The sequence below is a fragment of the Cornus florida genome, unplaced genomic scaffold (assembly GCF_030987335.1).
Source record: "Cornus florida cultivar Cherokee Brave unplaced genomic scaffold, ASM3098733v1 CherokeeBrave_3.0.0_Hap2_Chr06, whole genome shotgun sequence".
Taxonomy (NCBI): Eukaryota; Viridiplantae; Streptophyta; class Magnoliopsida; order Cornales; family Cornaceae; genus Cornus; species Cornus florida.
In genome coordinates, this window is record NW_026775576.1 from 4508965 (window position 1) to 4529428 (window position 20464).

The following is a 20464-nucleotide window of genomic DNA, read 5'->3' on the forward strand; positions in this document are numbered from 1 at the left end:
AAGCTAGTTTGTGTTGTGGGAAGTCCGCAAAAGGAAAATAGACCGTCTCCCAAATTACAGGCTGAACTAATCGGAATCTTGAGTGAGTTCAAAGATTTAGTATCTAGGATTAATTCGACAGGTCGCGGCGGATGAAATCAAGAAGCTTGTGCTGAGTTTTAACCTGAATAAAGCCCTCAGTCCGGACGGATTCCACAAAACAATCACAAAAGAAAATAGACAATCACCCAAATTCTGGGCTAAACTAATCACTCTTGAGAGAGTTCAAAGGTTTAGTAGCTAGGATTAATTCTATAGGTCACGGCAGATGAAATCGAGAAGGTTGTGCTCAGTTTTAACCCGAATAAAGCCCCGGGTCCGGACGGATTCCACATAGCAGTAAATCACGCAAAACAATCACAAAGGAAAATAGACAATCACGCAAATTCTGGGTTACCTCCACAGAGCGCACCAAATAAATTCAATCATTAGAAATAAGTTGAAAAATCATTCATTAGGAATAAGTTGGAACCAATCAATTGAAATGGGAAATATTGAGGTTTATAGGCGCGTAATCGCTTCTTGAAGATAGTTGAAGCCTCTCTCACATGCAACGAAAGCCAATGGCAGCACTATCTCCAGGATTCAACTAAGGCTAGATATCAAATCTGTATATTTATGAAGGTTGCACTTCTCATCATGAACCTGTGTATTTATCTCTGTCCGATTCAACTGAAAGTATGAAACTCACACACTCAAACTCAATAGTTTGAAAATATTTTTTCAAATCTCTTTTTTCGCTCTTACTTGTATTGAGAGTGTGTATCTTGTAGGCATCGTAAACCTACTATTTATGCTAGTAGAAGTGGGGATGTAATTAACAAATAACATATAAGTTAAAATAAGTTAATACATCATATGAAGAAAACTTTATTTATAGTTTACTAAAACTTCATTAAGACATCAGTTGGAGTTTTAGTAAATTAATAATTAATTAATTTGAAACACATAACTCTAACAATCCCTCACTTGTTTCAAATTTCTTTTGTTGATTGGTATAGTCTTGTGCATCAATAATGATGTCTTTTGGACTTGAACCATCACCTAGTATAAGTATCCTTGATTTTATCTAGGAACTTGGAACGATGTCTTGAACCAAGAATCACGTTGATGAAAAAGAAATACTAGACACAATTCTCTACGGAGATAAAGTATTGAAGCATGACACGTTTTTGTCATGTGTCTAGAATCCATACTTCTGAGTGTCGTTAAGGATCAAGTCTGTCTAGATCCTTTAGAAATGACCCTACTTCCACATTCAGATCAGTGTGTCCATCAAGAGTGACCTTGCACACTCCAATCGAATACCGATTATGGACTCATTAAGAGAATTTTAATCTCATCCTCCTCATTTTCAGCCCCAAAATAACAATTTTTATCCCCCGGTTAGCTATCCAACATGAGAAACAGCTGCATAGTTCCATATAATAATTTGAAATAGCAATTGAAGAACAGAAGGTGAAGAAACAAGAGCTTGGTAGTTGAACCATACTTTGTCAGGATGAACCTGCAACATTATCTTCCCAATGTAATCCTGGTCCAGTAATCACCAATGGCCCTTTCATATAAACCTATTTCCCTTAACTAGGGAGTCCTGGACTGGTTGAGAATATCCATCACCATATTGCTGTCAAACACCAAATAAATAAAAATGTGCAGTCACAATAGGGCAACACAATAATACCAGCCAAATTTAATTTACGCCTGAATTAAAACGTGTGGTTAATATGATAAAATAAGTGTGAATCAATCTTGAACTAAATATCCTCCAATTCCATATTCAAGCCACCAATACGGTGCTCCCAAACGTTGCTAGATATTTCAAAGTGACTCTATGTAACAACTGATTGGTCATTTCCAGTACCACAACCTTGTTTTCCTCTCTTTATGGAAGAAAAGAAAAAGAATGAAAACCATAAATTTCATACTTGAATACGAGTTGGTCCTTGGTGTTCTCCCCTCATGAAGCTAACAAAGCTAGTCATGCTTTTGTCTCTTACGTTTTCTCTCAGGACCTTAGTGATGGTGGCATAGAGAACCTCCCGCTGTGAGGATGGAGATTCTATCTGATTGTAGCTTTTCTTCCAATTGATCTTCTCCCCAAAAAGTGAAAAATAAAAGTCCTGAGTTATTTAATTTAATTCTAGGTGGAAATGGAATAGACATTTCTTAGATTAAGATAAGAAAAGGAATTCTCATTCTAAGTTTTTGCTGGAATGCGTATTCTAACTTTAATACCACTCACCTAAATTACAAAAAGGAATACAAGAAAAATGGTATGGTCTTTCTATATCATTTCTGAGTACCAATCGCAGCCTTAAGATTTCTTTAGTGTTTATGTAATGAAGAGTAATTTTATAACATAAACGGGAGGAGGTAAATAAAACCGGATCTCATGAGCTTCTTGAATCCTGAGTGAGTTCAAAGATTTAGTATCTAGGATTAATTCGATAGGTCGGGGCGGATGAAATAAAGAAGCTTGTGCTGAGTTTTAACCTGAATAAAGCCCTGGGTCAGGACCGATTCCACAGAACAGTAAATCACACAAAACAATCACAAAAGAAAATAGACAATCACCCAAATTCTGGGCTAAACTAATTAGACTCTTGAGAGAGTTCAAAGGTTTAGTAGCTAGGATTAATTCGATAGGTCACGGCAGATGAAATCGAGAAGGTTGTGCTCAGTTTTTACCCGAAAAAAGCCCCGGGTCCGGACGGATTCCACATAGCAGTAAATCACGCAAAACAATCACAAAGGAAAATAGACAATCACTCAAATTCTGGGTTACTTTCACAGAAGCGCACCAAATAAATTCATTCATTAGGAATAAGTTGAAAAGTCATTCGTTAGGAGTAAGTTGGAACCAATCTATTGAAATGGGAAATATTGAGGTTTAGAGGCGCGTCATTGCTTCTTGAAGATAGTTGAAGTCTCTCCCACGTGCAACGGAAGCCAAATGGCAGCACTATCTCCGGGATTCAACTAAGCCCAAATATCAAATCTGTATGTTTATGAATGTTGCACTTCTTATCATGAACTTGTGTATTTATCTCTATCCGATTCAATTGAAAGTATGAAACTCACACACTCAAACTCAATAATTTGAAAATACTTTTTCAAATCTCTTTTTTCTCTCTTACTTGTATTGAGAGTGTGTATCTTGTAAGCTTCGTAAACCTACTATTTATGCTAGTAGAAGTGGGGATGTAATTAACAGATAATATATAAGTTAGAGTAAGTTAATACATCAGATGAAGAAAACTTTATTTATAGTTTACTAAAACTTCATTAAGACATCAGTTGGAGTTTTAGTAAATTAATAATTAATTAATTTGAAACACATAACTCTAACAATCTCCCACTTGTTTCAAATTTCTTTTGTTGATTGGTGTGGTCTTGTGCATCAATAATGGTGTCTTTTGGACTTGAACCATCACCTAGTATAAGTATCCTTGATTTTATCTAGAAACTTGGTGAACGATGTCTTGAACCAAGAACCACGTTGATGAAAAAGAAATACTAGACACACAATTCTGTACGGAGATAAAGTACTGAAGCATGACACGTTTCTACCATGTGTCTAGAATCCATACTTTTGAGTGTCGTTAAGGATCAAGTTTGTCTAGATCCTTTAGAAATGACCCTACTTCCACATTCAGATCAGTGTGTCCATCAAGAGTGACCTTGCACACTCCAATCGAATACCGGTTATGGACTCATTAAGAGAATTTTAATCTCATCCTCCTCATTTTCAGCCCCAAAATAACAATTTTTATCCCCTGGTTAGCTATCCAACATGAGAAACAGCTGCATAGTTCCATATAATAATTTGAAATAGCAATTGAAGAACAGAAGGTGAAGAAACAAGAGCTTGGTAGTTGAACCATACTTTGTCAGGATGAACCTGCAACATTATCTTCCCAATGTAATCCTGGTCCAGTAATCACCAATGGCCCTTTCATATAAACCTGTTTCCCTTAACTAGGGAGTCTTGGACTGGTTGAGAATATCCATCACCATATTGCTGTCAAACACCAAATAAATAAAAATGTGCAGTCACAATAGGGCAACACAATAATACCAGCCAAATTTAATTTACGCCTGAATTAGAACGTGTGGTTAATATGATAAAATAAGTGTGAATCAATCTTGAACTAAATATCCTGCAATTCCATATTCAAGCCACCAATATGGTGCTCCCAAACATTGCTAGATATTTCAAAGTGACTCTATGTAACAACTGAATGGTCATTTCCAGTACCACAACCTTGTTTTCCTCTCTTTATGGAAGAAAAGAAAAAGAATGAAAAACCATAAATTTCATACTTGAATAGGAGTTGGTCCTTGGTGTTCTCCCCTCATGAAGCTAACAAAGCTAGTCATGCTTTTGTCTCTTACGTTTTCTCTCATGACCTTAGCGATGGTGGCATAGAGAACCTCCCCTCGGCTGTGAGGATGGAGATTCTATCTGATTGTAGCTTTTCTTCCAATTGATCTTCTCCCCAAAAAGTGAAAAATAAAAGTCCCGAGTTATTTAATTTAATTCTAGGTGGAAATGGAATAGACATTTCTTAGAGTAAGATAAGAAAAGGAATTCTTATTCTAAGTTTTTGCTGGAATGCGTATTCCAACTTTAATACCACTCACCTAAGTTACAAAAAGAAATACAAGAAAAATGGAATGGTATTTCTATATCATTTCTGAGTACCAATCGCAGCCTTAAGATTTCTTTAGAGTTTATGTAATGAAGAGTAATTTTATAACATAAACGGGAGGAGGTAAATGAAACCGGATCTCATGAGCTTGTCTATGTGTAATGCATTGGTTAAAATGAGCTGTGATAGATTCACCAAACTCGAATGCCGAACAAGAAAAATGGTTGATGGGATGTGGAGGTTCAGCAGTCAGCATTCAGAGTGCGGGTGAGGAGAAATCATAATTAACTGTGGTTGAGGTAGGGGACTTGTATGTGTGTGTGTGTGTCCATATATACAATGATCAGAAAGCAAGAACACAACGCAAGGATAAGATGGCAGTGGTAAACATTCTTCCCACAAATGCTGGTATGGAAGAAACTAGCTATGCCAATAATTCAATCGCACATTCACATATAAAGAAAGTGTACAAGGTTTCATCACCAGCTCTTGGAGTTGGCGTAAGATCCTCCAGCTGAGACCACTAGCAAGAAGACTGATCATGCACAAAATGGGTGATGGATCCCACACTCGATTCTGGAGTGATTAATGGCTGCACAATGTTGGGTAGAATTTCTGATACAGCAATTGATACCAAGGTCAATCATGTCATCATTCCAAACTGATCAATCATCATTTCTTGCCCATTTGTTTCACCAATTTGGAGCTTCATATAGAGTAAGTGTCGATTCTACACACACAGCAACAATTGGGAACTTTTTTCTCACTTCGGCCAGTGAACATTGGAAGAGTAACTCAGAACACGACCAGTAAGATTGCTCTCTCCGCTACAGTGCATCAAAAATGGCGCGAAAGGAATGCAAGAATCTTTCGGCAATCACCATCTTCCCAAAATACAGTCATGAGACAGATCGATCCCATCCATTGTTGAGAAGCTCCACTATTCCAGCGCACTTCCTGCTAATGAAGAATCAGCCGAGTGAGTGAATGGAGCCTTCCCATCCGATCCCGTCCGCCACCAAGACCGCCGTAGCGTGCTCCCAACGGCGATGCTAGGTCACCGGAGTTAATTTGAACATCCATTACTGATGGTTAAAATGATCAGTTATCATGGCTATCCCAAGAGTTAACTGATGGGCTTAGTTAAATAGGCTGCAGTTGGATTCATTGTTGGTCCTGGACGTAGCTTCTGTTCAATTGGCTTTTCCTGATTTGGGCCTTCTCCCTTTGGCCCACTCTGTAAATACTTTACATTTAAAAAAAATTATACTAACCCCCTATGAGATTTTGTCAAAATACACTAACCCCTCTTTTGTTTGTGAAATTATACTGACCTCCTCTATTAGACTTGTCCAATTTATAATTATGTTTTTGTACTTATATATTTATGGTATTTTATTGCAATAAAAATGTCAAAAAAACTTGAATAATTAATTTAACGCATTGCAAATAATTTCAACATGCCTTGCGATTTGTACTTATATATTAGGTTGTTCACAAATAATTTAACGCATTGCTTATGTCACTCAATTGAGTAAACGTTTAGAATCGACCAGAAACTAAAACCTAATGAATGAATAAGCAAGAAGATGGGAAACTATCCAAATTGAATAAATACCATGTGACGTGAATTACTAATCAATGCAAATTAATTCTGATGGTATAATCTCTTCTCTTTAAAAAAAGTTGTTTAGAGTTTTTTTTTTTCAAAGTTTAGAGTATTTCAATGGGCATATATTGTGTGTTTATTTGAACTTCCAAAAGGAAAAAAAAATGTATGTACAATGGAATGCTAGCCGGTAAACAATTGGTAAAGTACCTTTTAAATTGATCAATTATGTGAAAACAAAACTTGAAAAACACAAGATCACTTGACACCCAGCTATTAAAAGGTTGATGGAATTTTTACTCTCAAGATAAAGTGATTATTGATTTATTTTTATATAATTGGAACATCCTAATTCTTCATTTTAAAACACTTCAAAGTAAAAAAAGAAAAGAAAAATTTATTTGTATATATATATATATTAGTTAATTTGTTTTTACTCTTAAAATGTCTAATATCCGATCTTAACGAATAATGGGCGGGTGGGTCTCTCTAAATATTGTACTTTTTATTTGTTTTTCATATTATCTGTCTCTCTAATTATTGTACGTTTTGTTTATTTTTCGGATTATGTTTTTGAGCTTATCTTCACCGAATTTAGTAGAATAGAGAAATTTAGTATGTATTTTATCGTATACTGCAATGAAATCGTATAACACAATGTAAACTAATGTAAATTTTCATTAAATCTCATGTGGATGTAAATGCTGTTTGCCTTTTCTTTTTTCGGATTCATTCTTTTCTTTTTTTCTTTCCCTTTTTATTTTTTTTATTTATTTTTCGGTAGAGATTAATTTCAGTTAAAATTTCAAAGAAGTGAACGAGAATGTTTTATACATGTGAGTTATAATCTTCGCGACTCAATTTATTTATCTTGCAGGTCTTTTATAGTTCTATGAATGCTACAATGGTGACTTTAATTCGATTTATTTTCAATTCCTTATAATTTGGGAGATAGAAATCATACAATCAATTTCATTCTCACAACCGATATGTTGAATTTATAAAATAAAAGTGAAAAAATTAAGGCTTCATTCTACCGACCATTGTGCCTTCTTATACATAGATGAGTTGGTAAATATTACTAACATAACTTTTAAAGGTTCGACCCTTAAATCTTTGAAAAATTGACAGGATCATTCATATCTTAACACTTCATGTCTTCAGACAAAGAGTTGGACAAGAAGGAGACATGCCAATGATAATTTAATGTTTCAGACACGATAATGAGTCTAATGACTTCCCATCCTCATCATTGATGCCAATAATTCCAAGCCAAAAGAACACATGCCACACGAATTATCATTTTAGATAGGTAGAGTGTGACGTGTTTAAAAATATAAGAGTTATTATTTTACATAATTCGTGGTCTCATAGGATTGGTGATATTAAATAATCAACATAACTTGACAATTTGTGTTTAAAAATATTCGAGCCCACTCAATCTCGTTTATGACTCGTTATAAATGGAGTCCTAATGGGTTATTGACTCATTGCTAAATTCATGACCAGCCCAAACCCACCAATTGCTACCCTGGGTTTGACAAATGATACCATGTGAACTGTGGTTGAGCAGAGGACTTGTGTGCGCGCATGCGTGTCTATATAAACACAATGACCATAAAGCAAGAGCAAAACGCAAAGACAAGATGGTAGTCAAAAACATTCTTCACATGAATGCTGGCAATGAAGAAACTAGCTACGCCAATAATTCAATCCTTCAGGTCTCTGTCTCTCTCTCTCTCTCTCACACACACACATGCAAATAGACATAATGTATGAAAAGATTCACTGAAAAATCAGAGCACATGTTTATTTTTCAGAAAACAGTGATACTAAAGTCGCAGCAAGTACTATAAGACACCCTCAATGACATGTATAATGAGAACTTCCCAAAGTGCTTTAAAATAGCAGACTTGGGTTGTGCTTCACGTCCAAATACCCTTCTGGTCATCTCCGAAATCATCGACACAATTAAAGGTTTGTGCCAGCAAAATAATTGCAGAGCACCTGAATTCCAAGTGTTTCTAAATGATCTTCCAAACAATGACTTCAACACAATTTTCAAAGCATTACCGATATTCTACGAAGAAGCTCAACAAACAGAGAGGAGAAGAGTTGGTCCTTGCTTTGTATCAGGATCACCGGGTTCTTTCTACGGTAGGCTTTTCCCGAGCGGAAGCTTACACTTTGTTCATTCTTCTTACGGTGTTCATTGGCTCTCCAAGGTCAGCATCTTCATTCAGAGCACAATTCGAAGGAAAATCCTGTCCATAAACATGCATTTATGTAATTATGTTCTGTATACCTAATTATTGCCTTACCATGTAACTAAAAGACAGGTTCCCGAAGGGCTGGATGATAACTAAGGGCAACATATACATTGCAAAGACAAGTCCTTTCCATGTGTTTTAAGCATTCTTGAAGCAATTTCAAAGCGATTTCTCAACATTTCTAAGCTTACTGTCACGATCCGATTCCTAACGACACCATGAGCATAGAAGATACGCATGCTGGTTGGTTAAGAACATTCATTGACTGGGAATGGTTCCAGGGAAGGGGCGTGCAGGACCACAGGATGGTACCTCTTCAAAGTTCAGGCAGGTCGACTCGGTTCAGTTCGAGGTGCTTGTCGCTAGTCGTGGACTTGACTATGAAGAAGGGAGTTGGTCATCCCTGCACAAACTGGTCGGGAGCTGGAGCCGTTCCCCTGACGAGGCCATGGCAGGCCGAAACCAGTTAGCATGTATCCTTGGGAGGGCAGGTCGTGGTGGCTGACCAGGGCGCTTGCGCGAGCTGAAGCAACGCCTTGGTGCCGCACGGGCCGTGCCGCTGCGCCAAATCTCTAGGCCCGTGACAAATGGTATCAGAGCAGGACTTGGGGAAAAAGCACAGAAGTGTGCCCCCTTGTCGATCCGGGGGTCTTGAGAATGAAGACGGTGCACAAAAGCGTCCGTGGGTAATCAATACTGTTAGAGGAGAGCCTCCATCTCCCCATGAAGACGCGTCCTTTAGGCCGGAGGGCCGCGCGCATCGGATGGCCGGATGGCCACGCGCACCAAAGTTCTTGCAAGTTCAAGAGGTGTGCAAACCGTTGTGAAGGGCGGGTATCAAGTCAGCCGGAGGGCGCTTGTTTGCTCGGGGTGTCGCGGAGGCGGCATAACGTGGGGTTGCGTCCCGAAGAAGTGGGCGTCCCTTTAGCCCGAAACCCTATCATTGGGCGAGTGCAGCCAGGGGTTGTACAAGGAAGCGATGGTGGGCAGGCGAGCATACCACTTGGAGGAGAGAGACTTTGGAATGTTGGACACAGTGGAGTCAGCGCCGCACTGTGACGAGGGCGTCGCAGGATTTGGGTGGGGGAGAATGTCACGATCCGATTCCTAACGACGCTATGAGCATAGAAGATACGCATGCTAGTTGGCTAAGAACATTCATTGACTGGGAATGGTTCCAGGGAAGGGGCGTGCAGGACCACAGGATGGTACCTCTTCAGAGTTCAGGCAGGTCGACTCGGTTCAGTTCGAGGTGCTTGTCGCTAGTCGTGGACTTGACTATGAAGAAGGGAGTTGGCCATCCCTGCACAAACTGGTCGGGAGTTGGAGCCATTCCCCTGACGAGGCCATGGCAGGCCGAAACCAGTCAGCATGTATCCTTTGGAGGGCAGGTCGTGGTGGCTGACCAGGGCGCTTGCGCGAGCTGAAGTAACGCCTTGGTGCCGCACGGGCCGTGCCGCTGCGCCAAATCTCTAGGCCCGTGACATTACGCTCGGAAGAAATAATACTTGGAGAGCGCATGGTTTTGACACTCATCGGTAGGAGCATTGCAGATCCTATAAGCAAAGACTGTCCCACTCTCGGGGAACTCTTCACTTCTCGCCATGGTGGCCGAGGTGTAGCTCATTTCCTCTGAATAAAAACACAACTAAACCAGTGCTTGTCATCATTTTATAATTTATTATTATTATTAATTTTTCTTTGGTCCTCTAAAATCAATTAATCATCACTTGTGGTTTTAGGGGCTCATTGAAGAAGCTGAAGGCTATGACTCACAAAGAAGGATCCTTTACTCTTGACAAGCTAGAAGCTTTTGAAGTCGATTGGGGCGCCAACCACAAAGTTGATGACAAACATTTTGTTTTCGACAAACATAAGAGTGGGAAAAATGTGTCAAAGTTGTGTTAAGAGTTGTTACGAAGCCCATGTTGGCGAATCATTTTGGAGACACTGTCATTGACAAACTGTTTTCCAGATTTGCACAGCATGTGATCATTTCGTTAACAAAGAAGTGACCATTCACAAAGGGCAAATAAAGGTGTCGTAAATTTCGATTCAGAAATTTGCAATATTAACATGTTATATGAAGTTATTATTATGGCACAATTACAATAGGCATATGGCATGCCCCACTATGATTTAATATGATGTATTAAGATTGTTGTGCATGTGGTATGCAAATCTATGATATAAAAAATCAGTTATTTTAGCAGTGCATGATACTTTGATGAATACAATTATTATACAATTATTACCAGTTTTTGCTTTGTATCCAAGAGAAAACTGCATTGTAGCAAAATGATCTGCCTTAACTCTATGATGCAAAAAATGCTCTATATTAATCATATTTCATTTCATCCATTTTTCTACTTTTCTAAAAATCAGGTAATGTTTACCTAAAATTCAGGTAGATAATTTATCCAATCAAGAGAGAAAATTTTCTATCTGTTATGTGCATATGGATCAGGATTTGGATATGACTTGAACAAGGACAAATTTTTGGCTAGTTTGGTTCCTCACCATTGCTGCACACGAAACGTAGGTTATAGTGTTGTAGCAGGCCCCTGTTCCCAATTTAAACCCCAACTAACAACTAACTAGCTATCAACTATCATGTAATAATACGACATCTATGGTGGAATCAATGGATAACTTACAGTTTTTAGAGTGGCATCTATGGTCCAATATTGCAAATAGCATTGAACTTTTTATCAACACCAAAATAAGAATTATCCCCTGATCAGCTATCCAACATGTGTTTTATCCGCATAGTTCCATATCATTTAAAACAACAATTGAAGAAAAGGAGGTGAAGAAACAAGAACTCAGTAGTTAACCCATCCCTTGTCGAGATGAACCAGTCACATTAATATCTTCCCAGTGTAATCCTGGTCCAGGAATCACCAATGGCCCTTTCATGTAAACCTGTTTCCCTAAACTAGGGATTCCTGCACAGGTTGAGAATATCCATCAATATTCCATCAATATTTTCATCATCTGGATGTTCGGAAACGTGCAAGATTTAAAAACTTTTTAAGAGATTTACATACATAGATCTTGATTTATAATATAGAGACAAGTTTTATGCATAAATAAAATATGATGTATCATTCAAATTAGGGATTGGATACTTATATCAAAAGTTTGAGTAAACCTTAAATCTCTCCTCTAAAATGAATGTTCTCACTTATTGTAAATCCCTTTGATAAATGTCTTCTCATTGGATCTTTATCTTCTTGGTAATGGTTTTGCCTTAGGACTCACCCATAAGCCTCAATGAATGACCTTGGAAAACTAGGCTTGTGGGAGCCTCCATTAGATGAGAACACAAATCCTAAAAACTAGAGAGATAAAATATATTCCTTTTTCCTTAAAACAATCTCCTCTCAAATATACATGAACTCATATATATATATGGGCAAAAATAAAGATAAGGAAAGTAAATAATAAATCATTTTCTATCTCTAATTCACATATCTCAAATCTAATAGGATTCCAATATCAAGTTGAGCTATGAGTGAGAATCCTTTGGGCTTATTATTTTATTGGCTACAATGAATTAATAATTGACTCGGTCCATGGACTCAATTAAATTAATTCATTAAGTAATTTCTACTCCACTAAAAGAAATTAATTGAACTCCAATTAAATATTCAATAACCTTTAAGTCAATGTTGCACTTTGACCCCTCTATGCATAATTAGTTATCAGATAAATAAAGCCATCAATCCGACTACTTAATTAATATATTTATTTTGGTACATTTGATTATTTCCAGCTTGATCACAATAAAACATTTGTTTGACAAATATAATAATTTAAATAAATAAATATATAATAAATTATTTTGTCTAAAAATACACGAAGGCCTTCGAATTTACTTTGTGATCAACCATAATCAATACAAAATAAATACAAGTAGTAATGATGCAAATATTAAAAATATAACTCTCTAATTATTAATTACATAATTACCCAAAATGCCGGTCTAAGGATTCCAAAGATTCCGCCGAACAAATCAAAGTAATTACTAATTAATAAAAGAGTCTATACTTATCTCATACTTAAGAGTCAAATGCCATGACGGTGATAGGGAGCAATTGCATACGACTGCTCTCACAATATATCTCAACCTAACGCGGATCCAGTTCAAGTTATTGTTAATAATGAGTCTCTCCATAATTATTGACTATGAACTATTTATGATTACTATTATATTCATGTATTGATCGCCATCACATACATATATAAATATCTTTTGTAATCAAGTGGACACTATCAATTCCATAATGAATCGAAACAAAATACATTGAATTCACCAATTGTATAAAACATAAATATTTTAGATATCTTAGGAATATATGTGTGATAACCTGGATTTTTAGGATTTTAATTTATGATTTTTAGTTATTAAGATTGATTATTTAGTTTTAATTGAAGACTTAAAGTTAAATTAGTGGGGAAGGAGAATCCATGAAAAGAGAGATTTGGTTTGATTTGGTTTTGCAGTTGATATATATATAGTTCATTTGATGGTTCGATAGGTTGGTTGCCGTAATTTGTGAGAAGAGAGATTTGATTTTTTTGTAATGATAGCTTTTTGGGCGGGGACCCACTTAAAGACTTTTTGACCACAATTTCCTTGGACTTAGTTTTTCACGTGGGTTATGGTTTGATTTGTTTTGAGATTGATATTGTTTGTTTTATGGAAATTAATGAATGGAAGTGTTACTGTCACTTGAGAAAGAGTTTTGTTGCATCTTTGTATATATATATATATATATATGTATATATTTGTTTTGTTTGATGGAAATGAGGAGTGGTGGGTTGCCAAGTGGAGAAAAATGGGTTTGGTTAATATTGTGTGGTGCAATGGAACAGCTGAATGACGGGCCCACTAAAGATTTTTTTTGGGTAAAATTTTCTACTTGCTTTGATTTCCTTCACGTGGGGTGGTAATGGGCTGATGTTGTAGTGGTTGAGTGATGTGTATAGAATGAAAAGTGGAGATAATGTAGTGGTGGCGGGCCCTCACTTGTGATGATTGTCCTTTTAAATTAATTTTTTTTGTTGGCTAAATATTTGTTTTGTGTCGGTGGGCTTGGCTTATAAATTGAGGGTGATAAGTGATGCTAAAAAATAACATAGAAAATCATAGGGAGCTTGTAGACAGAGTGTGAGCCGAGATGGACAGTGAGTTTGAAAATAGAGAGAGTTTGCGTAGACAGTGAGTGAGTCGAGAGTTGCAGAGGGCGCAGCGGAAGCTTGAAGACTTGATGATCTAGTGAGAAAATTCTTTTTCAGAGTAGGGTTCTCTATATCTTGAATGGCTTGGAGTGGTTTTGATTAAATTTTTTGAATAAATGCATATTTATTTTATTTATACTCACATAAATATGTATATTTTTTGTGAAGCTGTTTTTATTAAACCTCCATGAAATTTTTGTTATGGTTTTTCCTACTGGGACTTTCAGTCTCACCACCCTCCAGTTTCAGGTACCGAAGATAGACGGGGATCGCTAGATTCGGGCTTAGGCTAAAGAGTTGGCGTTGAGGATTTATGTTATTTATTTATCTGGAGAGTTTTGTATATTTGAGGAAATTGACTTTGTATAAAAAGAGGGATTTTTTAAAATGATCCTGGGTGTATTTTGATGTATTTAATTTGTATAAAATCGAGGATTTTAATAGAATTTTCGGGGCGTGACAATATGTCACTTTAATCTCCAATTAGGAATTTGCTATGCCAAGGCATATAAATCCCAACAGCTCTCACTTACCCTTATAGCCAATTCTAATTGCATTTAACTCCAATGTTATCCAGGTGGCGATCAAAACTATTGATCGATGACACCTTTGTTAATGGATCAACAAAGTTGTGTTCCAATGCAATGTTCTAGCCACGGGTACATTTTCTTACCGGATAATCTCATGTAAGACATGATACTTCCTATTAATGTATCTTGTTCCTCTATAGAGCTTTGGATATTTGGTTTGGGCTACTTCTGCACTATTGTCACAATATAGCTTAATAGGCAGGCTAGTATGCTCCACAACCTCTAAATCAGTGAGATCAAACCAAAAGGATTTCTTTGCTGCCTTTAAGGCTGCAATGTACTCCACCTTCAGGTTTGAGTTAGCAGTTGAAATCTGCTTAACAATCTACCAACTGATTTCCCTTCCATTGAGTGAACATACACTAAGTCATGAACCTTATAATATCTACATCTGATTTAAAATTAGAACTAGCATACCCGACTGGAACCTCATCATCACATTCATAAACGAGTATGAGATTATTGGTTCTCCTAAGGTACTTTATGATATTTTTTACAACAAACCAGTTATCAAGTTTGACATTAGACTGGTATTTACTGACTATCCCTACAATGTAACAGATGTCCTGTTTGGTATAGACCATGGCATATATGAGAATCCCACATGCCGAAGCATATTATTTCACTCTCATTTGCTCAATCTCCTATGCTAGTTTTGGAAAACTACTTACTAGAAAGAGCAATCCATATCAATAAAGCAAGAACTCATTCTTTGAGTTTTGCATACCAAGCCTGGTAAAAACTTTATCAATGTAGGGTTGTTAAGATAAGCCTATTTTCCTTTTAACCTGATCTTGCAAAAGTTTGATCTTAGGAATATAGCTTACATCTTGAAGATCCTTCATTTCAAAGTATTTGAACAACTACCTCTTTACTAATGACTAAACTTCCATGTCATTATAAATGAGTAGGATGTCATGAATATATAAAATTTAGGAAAAATAATGACATTACCTTGCACATACATGGTTCATTCACTAAGAAATCTTCTGGTATCCTTTTGGAGATTAACTTGCCTTCCATAGGTATCACCCTACTAGAAAGTTCTACAAGATCCCAGATTTTATTAGAATACATTGATTCCAACTCTGATTTCACAGCAACTTGTCAAAATGATCTATATCCATATTGGTTCACGCTTCCGTGTAGCTTACTGGGTCTAACTCATGTTTAACAGGGATGTCCATAACGGTCTCACCTAAAAACATGATTTTGTCGAATTAGATGATAATCCTCCCACTACATCAATGTACCGATGCAGGAATCTGTGTACTTGATGATGCCGACGCATCAATAAGAAATTCATATATAATTTTTTATCTCTATAATAAGTATGTTCATTTGTAGTATATGTGGTACTCATACAATATTCTTTAACATTATGCTACTAGGTATATGATTCATAATATGTTCCTTCTATAGATAAACAGTGAGTGAAAACAATCAATTTTTATCATTGAGATCATAAAATAATCCATCCTAGTGCCTTTAGAGTAGTCATTAAATCAAGCATGTCTATGACCTGCTTCCAACTTACTTATCTATATCAAGCGTACATGTGCAAGACTACCCCATATGTACATGTGATTCAAACTGAGATTTAGTAAAAAACCACAGCTCAAAAGGTATCCTTGAGACAAACTAAGATGGAATGCAGTTCATAATGTACATTGATATTGTCTAGGCTAAACTCTAAAATGAAAGAAATAATGTAGCATTACTGATTATAGATCTAACCATGTTAAGCAGAATTATGTTATTCCTATTTGACACCTCAATTCATTGAGTGTCAATTGTGGAAAATTGGTACACAACACCCTCATTGACCATATAGTCTTTGCACTATCACAAGAAATACTCATATCCACGATTAGATCGAAGTGTTTTGATAAGTTTACCTAATTTGTGCTCCACATTAGTCTTGGCACTCTCAGAATATACTAAAAGTTTAAGACCTGTGTCACATCAGGTAAATATATCTAAAACTGAGTAGTCTTACTTGGATGTTCATAAGACCACACATGTCAGTGTGTACCTACTCCAATTATTCTTTATGTCTATTTGATTTGGCTAATTAAAACCCTTAGAGTAATCTATCATTCAATACAAGATTCACAAGTTGGTTTAGGCTCCTCTACCTCACTAGGTAATTAACCTTCTTTGACCAATCTTTAAATCTCATTTTGACTGATTATAACCCAATAGTAGAAACCAAAAATACAATGAGTTAGGAATAACAAATTTTCTTTTAACATTCAATCTAAAAGATGCAACATTAGGTTCTACATCCTGCAAATATTAAGAGCTAGTGGTTATAGTAAATTAACTATCTTCTTCGCACTAGAAGCAATTACATATCTATTCAATTTTATAAAAGCAGTTTTACAAAAAATAATAACATAGTTTTTATAAACCAAAAGTGAAACAAGAATGAGATTGCATCTAATCATCTGTGCATAAAGATAATTCTTTAATACTAATATCCTCATACTCTCTAATTTCAGATGTAATATTCCTACTGACTTAGCTACAACATCCTTGGTGATTTGAGCCTCCTATGGACTCATTTTATATTTTTATTGCATAATATGATTTTAGGGCATTTTTGGATTTTCATTCAAGAAATAAATTCCGGTCTTCACATGGTCATTTAGAAAACGTGATTTTAGGGGCTATTTCTTCTTTGTGTTTTTCCAGAAAATGTTATCTTGGTATCGGAAATCCCTCGTAAAGTTCAGCTTTCTGTTTTGCATTTTAGCAGCTTTTTAATCCTCATGACCTGATTTCATGAAGGGGCATTTTGGGCATTTTACAGTGAGTCTTTTTCCATTTTCTCTCTGAAGATACAAGATTTCATTTCCTCTCTCCTTTCCTATCTCTCCTCTCTCTAGAATTCTTTCTCTTACTTTCCACCTGTAATGGTCTATTTATAGGCCATTACCCTTCTTGCTGTTAACCGATTATATTGGGCCTATATCCAAAAGCTCTCTTCCTTCTGGGCTCGATCTTCCAATGGGCTTGACCTTCCTCGGTGGATCCCCCAGGTTCGGCCCATTCCAGGGTGCTTTGGCATGGATCCTACTTCAATCATTTGACCCGATCCCGTTCCCGCGAACTATATCCTGCCCATGCCACTTGCCGCATCCTCAACTGCCCCCATAATTACCCTTATTGATTAGGGGGTAATTATTAGAGGCTGCTAATGATGACCTAATGGCTCGAGAAGATCGTGTGGGCGAATGGACGGTTAGATCTAGGGGTCGGCATTTCGAGATTCAAAAAGACAACCCATCGCTTTCCTGACTCCTCGGCCCTTGGGCTCACCTTGTGTTTATAAGCTTCATTGATTCTCCATCGATCCTCTTTACCGTCTCCATCTCACCTTTTGCTGTTTGAATCCTCTCCGGCGATCTCTTGCGAAAGATCCTCCTTCTAATGGCTTTGCAATACTTTCTGCCGTTTTCACTCTCTAAGGTTAGTTTCATTTGCATTTTTCTTTTGGAAGACTTCTTTCTCCTCCCCGGAATCTTCATTCACTCTCACCATGACAGTAGATCTAGACGTTCTTCGCATGAAACTTCACCTCCCTGATGATGTAGAAATTAGAAACTGCCCCCGAGAAGTGAATATTAGAACCGGTGCTGGCCTTCTTCCCGGCGAGGTCCTGTTTTCACTCCTCTATCTCAATCTCCTTAGGTTTCCTTTACATCCTTTCTTTTGCTATGTTTTCAACAAGCTAAATCTTTCCCCTTTACAAGTAAACCCCAATTTCCTTAGGATTTTATCCGTTATGCTACTCCTGATTCGTGACAGAGGTCTGGATCTGGACCTCGTAGATCTTCTCCTTTGTTACAAGGTCAGCAAGATCAGGACTGACGAACCATTTTACCACTTTTTCCCCATTGAGAAGAGGTCCACCTGCACGGATAAAATCAAATCCGAGAAGGGCTGGAGGAAAAACATTATTGGGGTTAGGGGAGCCTGGTTCTCTCCAGCTGCGGAGGATTTCCCTATCTCGAGCGCTTTTGGAGAATGCTTTGTCTCTTTTTACAAGAAATATAAAAACCATAAGAGTGACTGTCCTTGCGAGAATTGCATTCCTCGTTTTTATATTTTCTTGTGCCATTCCTTAGGCATTCCTTGTGATGATTTGAGTTACAGTGTGTGCAGGGATAGGGATAACTACCTGAAGCGGTACGTTCTGACCAACGTTCCCTCCTGTTCGGACCTTCTCACCTCAGATAATCTCCTCGATATCTCAGTCCTCGGTAAGACAATGAGCCAACTCCAGATCCCTTCCTTCGGCAGGAAGAAAACTGCCCCCAGGTCTGCTATCACCTCCGAATCAAATTCCTTACCGGCTTCAGCATCTTCCTCCGCTACCCTTTCTGACACCACTCCTTCCACCAATCCATCCGTGACGGCTGCTGACCCGGTCGCTAACACGGCGATTGCCAGTCCGAATGTTACCCCCTCTGTCAATAATCCTCCTGGTTCTACTACTGCTTTCGCACGGGAAAAGGCCAGAGGAAAAAGGCATCAACCTGACAGTGCCCTCAGCATAGATGACGTTCCCTTGTCTCAGAGGGTTAGGCCATCTGGGCCGAATGTGATATCCTTGGCGAGACCTCCTCAAACTAGGCCCCCTACCCCTTCTGGGCACGCCTCCGCTTTAGGAACGGCGCCATGGAGCCCTCGCTTCATTCGAACAGACGGATCGTCTGTAAAACCGACCGAGACCATGTTCAAAGATGGTCAGACCGCAATGGCTTACTACAGGAGTATGTGGACTCCTAAGGACATCGAGGTAGCCAAAGGTCTGTCTCAGAGGGAGGTGTTCAGCCGATTTCCCTTGTCCGCCATGGAGGTAACTTCTGCCTCTTAGTCAATAAATCTTTACACACTCTTGACACTTATTTTCTTCTAACTATCTGCTCGGCTTAACCAGTTGTCCTGTATATCTCTACAGACCTTGTACGGGATGATGGCTATGCAGAAACAAGTTGAGCATGTGAATGCCAAGGTCCGCGCGCTTTCTGACAACCTTAATGCAGTGAACAAGGAGAACGATGATTTGGCTGCTCAGAAGACCGGGTTGATGGTTCAGCTTGGTAAAATTGAAAAAGAGAGGGATTCGCTGAGGAAGGAAACTGACTCTCTTCAGGATGAGAGGAATGCTCTGCAGCTTGAAAAGAGCATCTGGCAGACCGAGCGGGAATCCCTTAAAGCCGAGAAGGAAGAACTACTACGCCTTCTGAGTGATGAGCAATCCGCTCGGATGGCCTTTGAGAAAAGGGCCTTGGACGAGCGCAACGCTTTACTTGATACCATCAGCAGGGTAAATGGTGGTATGCTAGCTCTGTATACTCGATTTTCTAGAGTTGGAGCCCTCAGATATGCTCAGGGGTTCCGAGAGGGTTACGCCGATCGCGTTCCGAATGAAGGTCAGACTGGTTCTACCCCTGATAATGTTGATAAAGAACTGGATATTGACCCTCCTGGTGTTTATACCGATCCAGACTCCACCGCTGTTGAGGGCATATTTGATGAATGTCAGGAGATTGCGTCTTCTCGGATCACTCCTACTTCTCCTGCTGCTCTGACTTTGGACATTCTTCCTCTGTCCACCTTGACTCCATCTGCTATTACTGCTGAAGATAACCCTCAGCAGAATGATTCTTCCAACGCTGTTGAGGGTAGGACTCAACAAAACAATTCTGTCATTCACCTCGACTCTTCACCTCGTGAGGACGGCGACACCACCAATAATGAGGAAGCAGCCTAACATCATCAAGAGATGGCCCTTATTCACCATCTTTACACCTCATTTTTTTGTAACCCTCTGAACCTTATTAATGAGATGGCCGATTTTTGATCAAACTTTTTATGTAAACTTCCTTCTTCTTCTTCTTCTTCTTCTTTTTTTTTTTTTTGGTAAGTGTTTGGTGTTCGGCTCATAGTGCCAACTGCCACTTACTTTGCTCAGGCGCCTGGCATTCGGCTAGAATGCCACTTGCCACTTGGCCCTCTATTTTTCTTAGCAAGTGTTTGGCG

At 38.0% G+C, this 20464-nt stretch overlaps 1 pseudogene; it reads left to right on the forward strand.

Moving 5' to 3' along the window:
* Positions 1 to 7949: 7949 nt before the first annotated feature.
* On the forward strand, positions 7950 to 10209 carry LOC132313802 (S-adenosyl-L-methionine:benzoic acid/salicylic acid carboxyl methyltransferase 3-like; annotated as a pseudogene).
* Positions 10210 to 20464: the final 10255 nt, after the last annotated feature.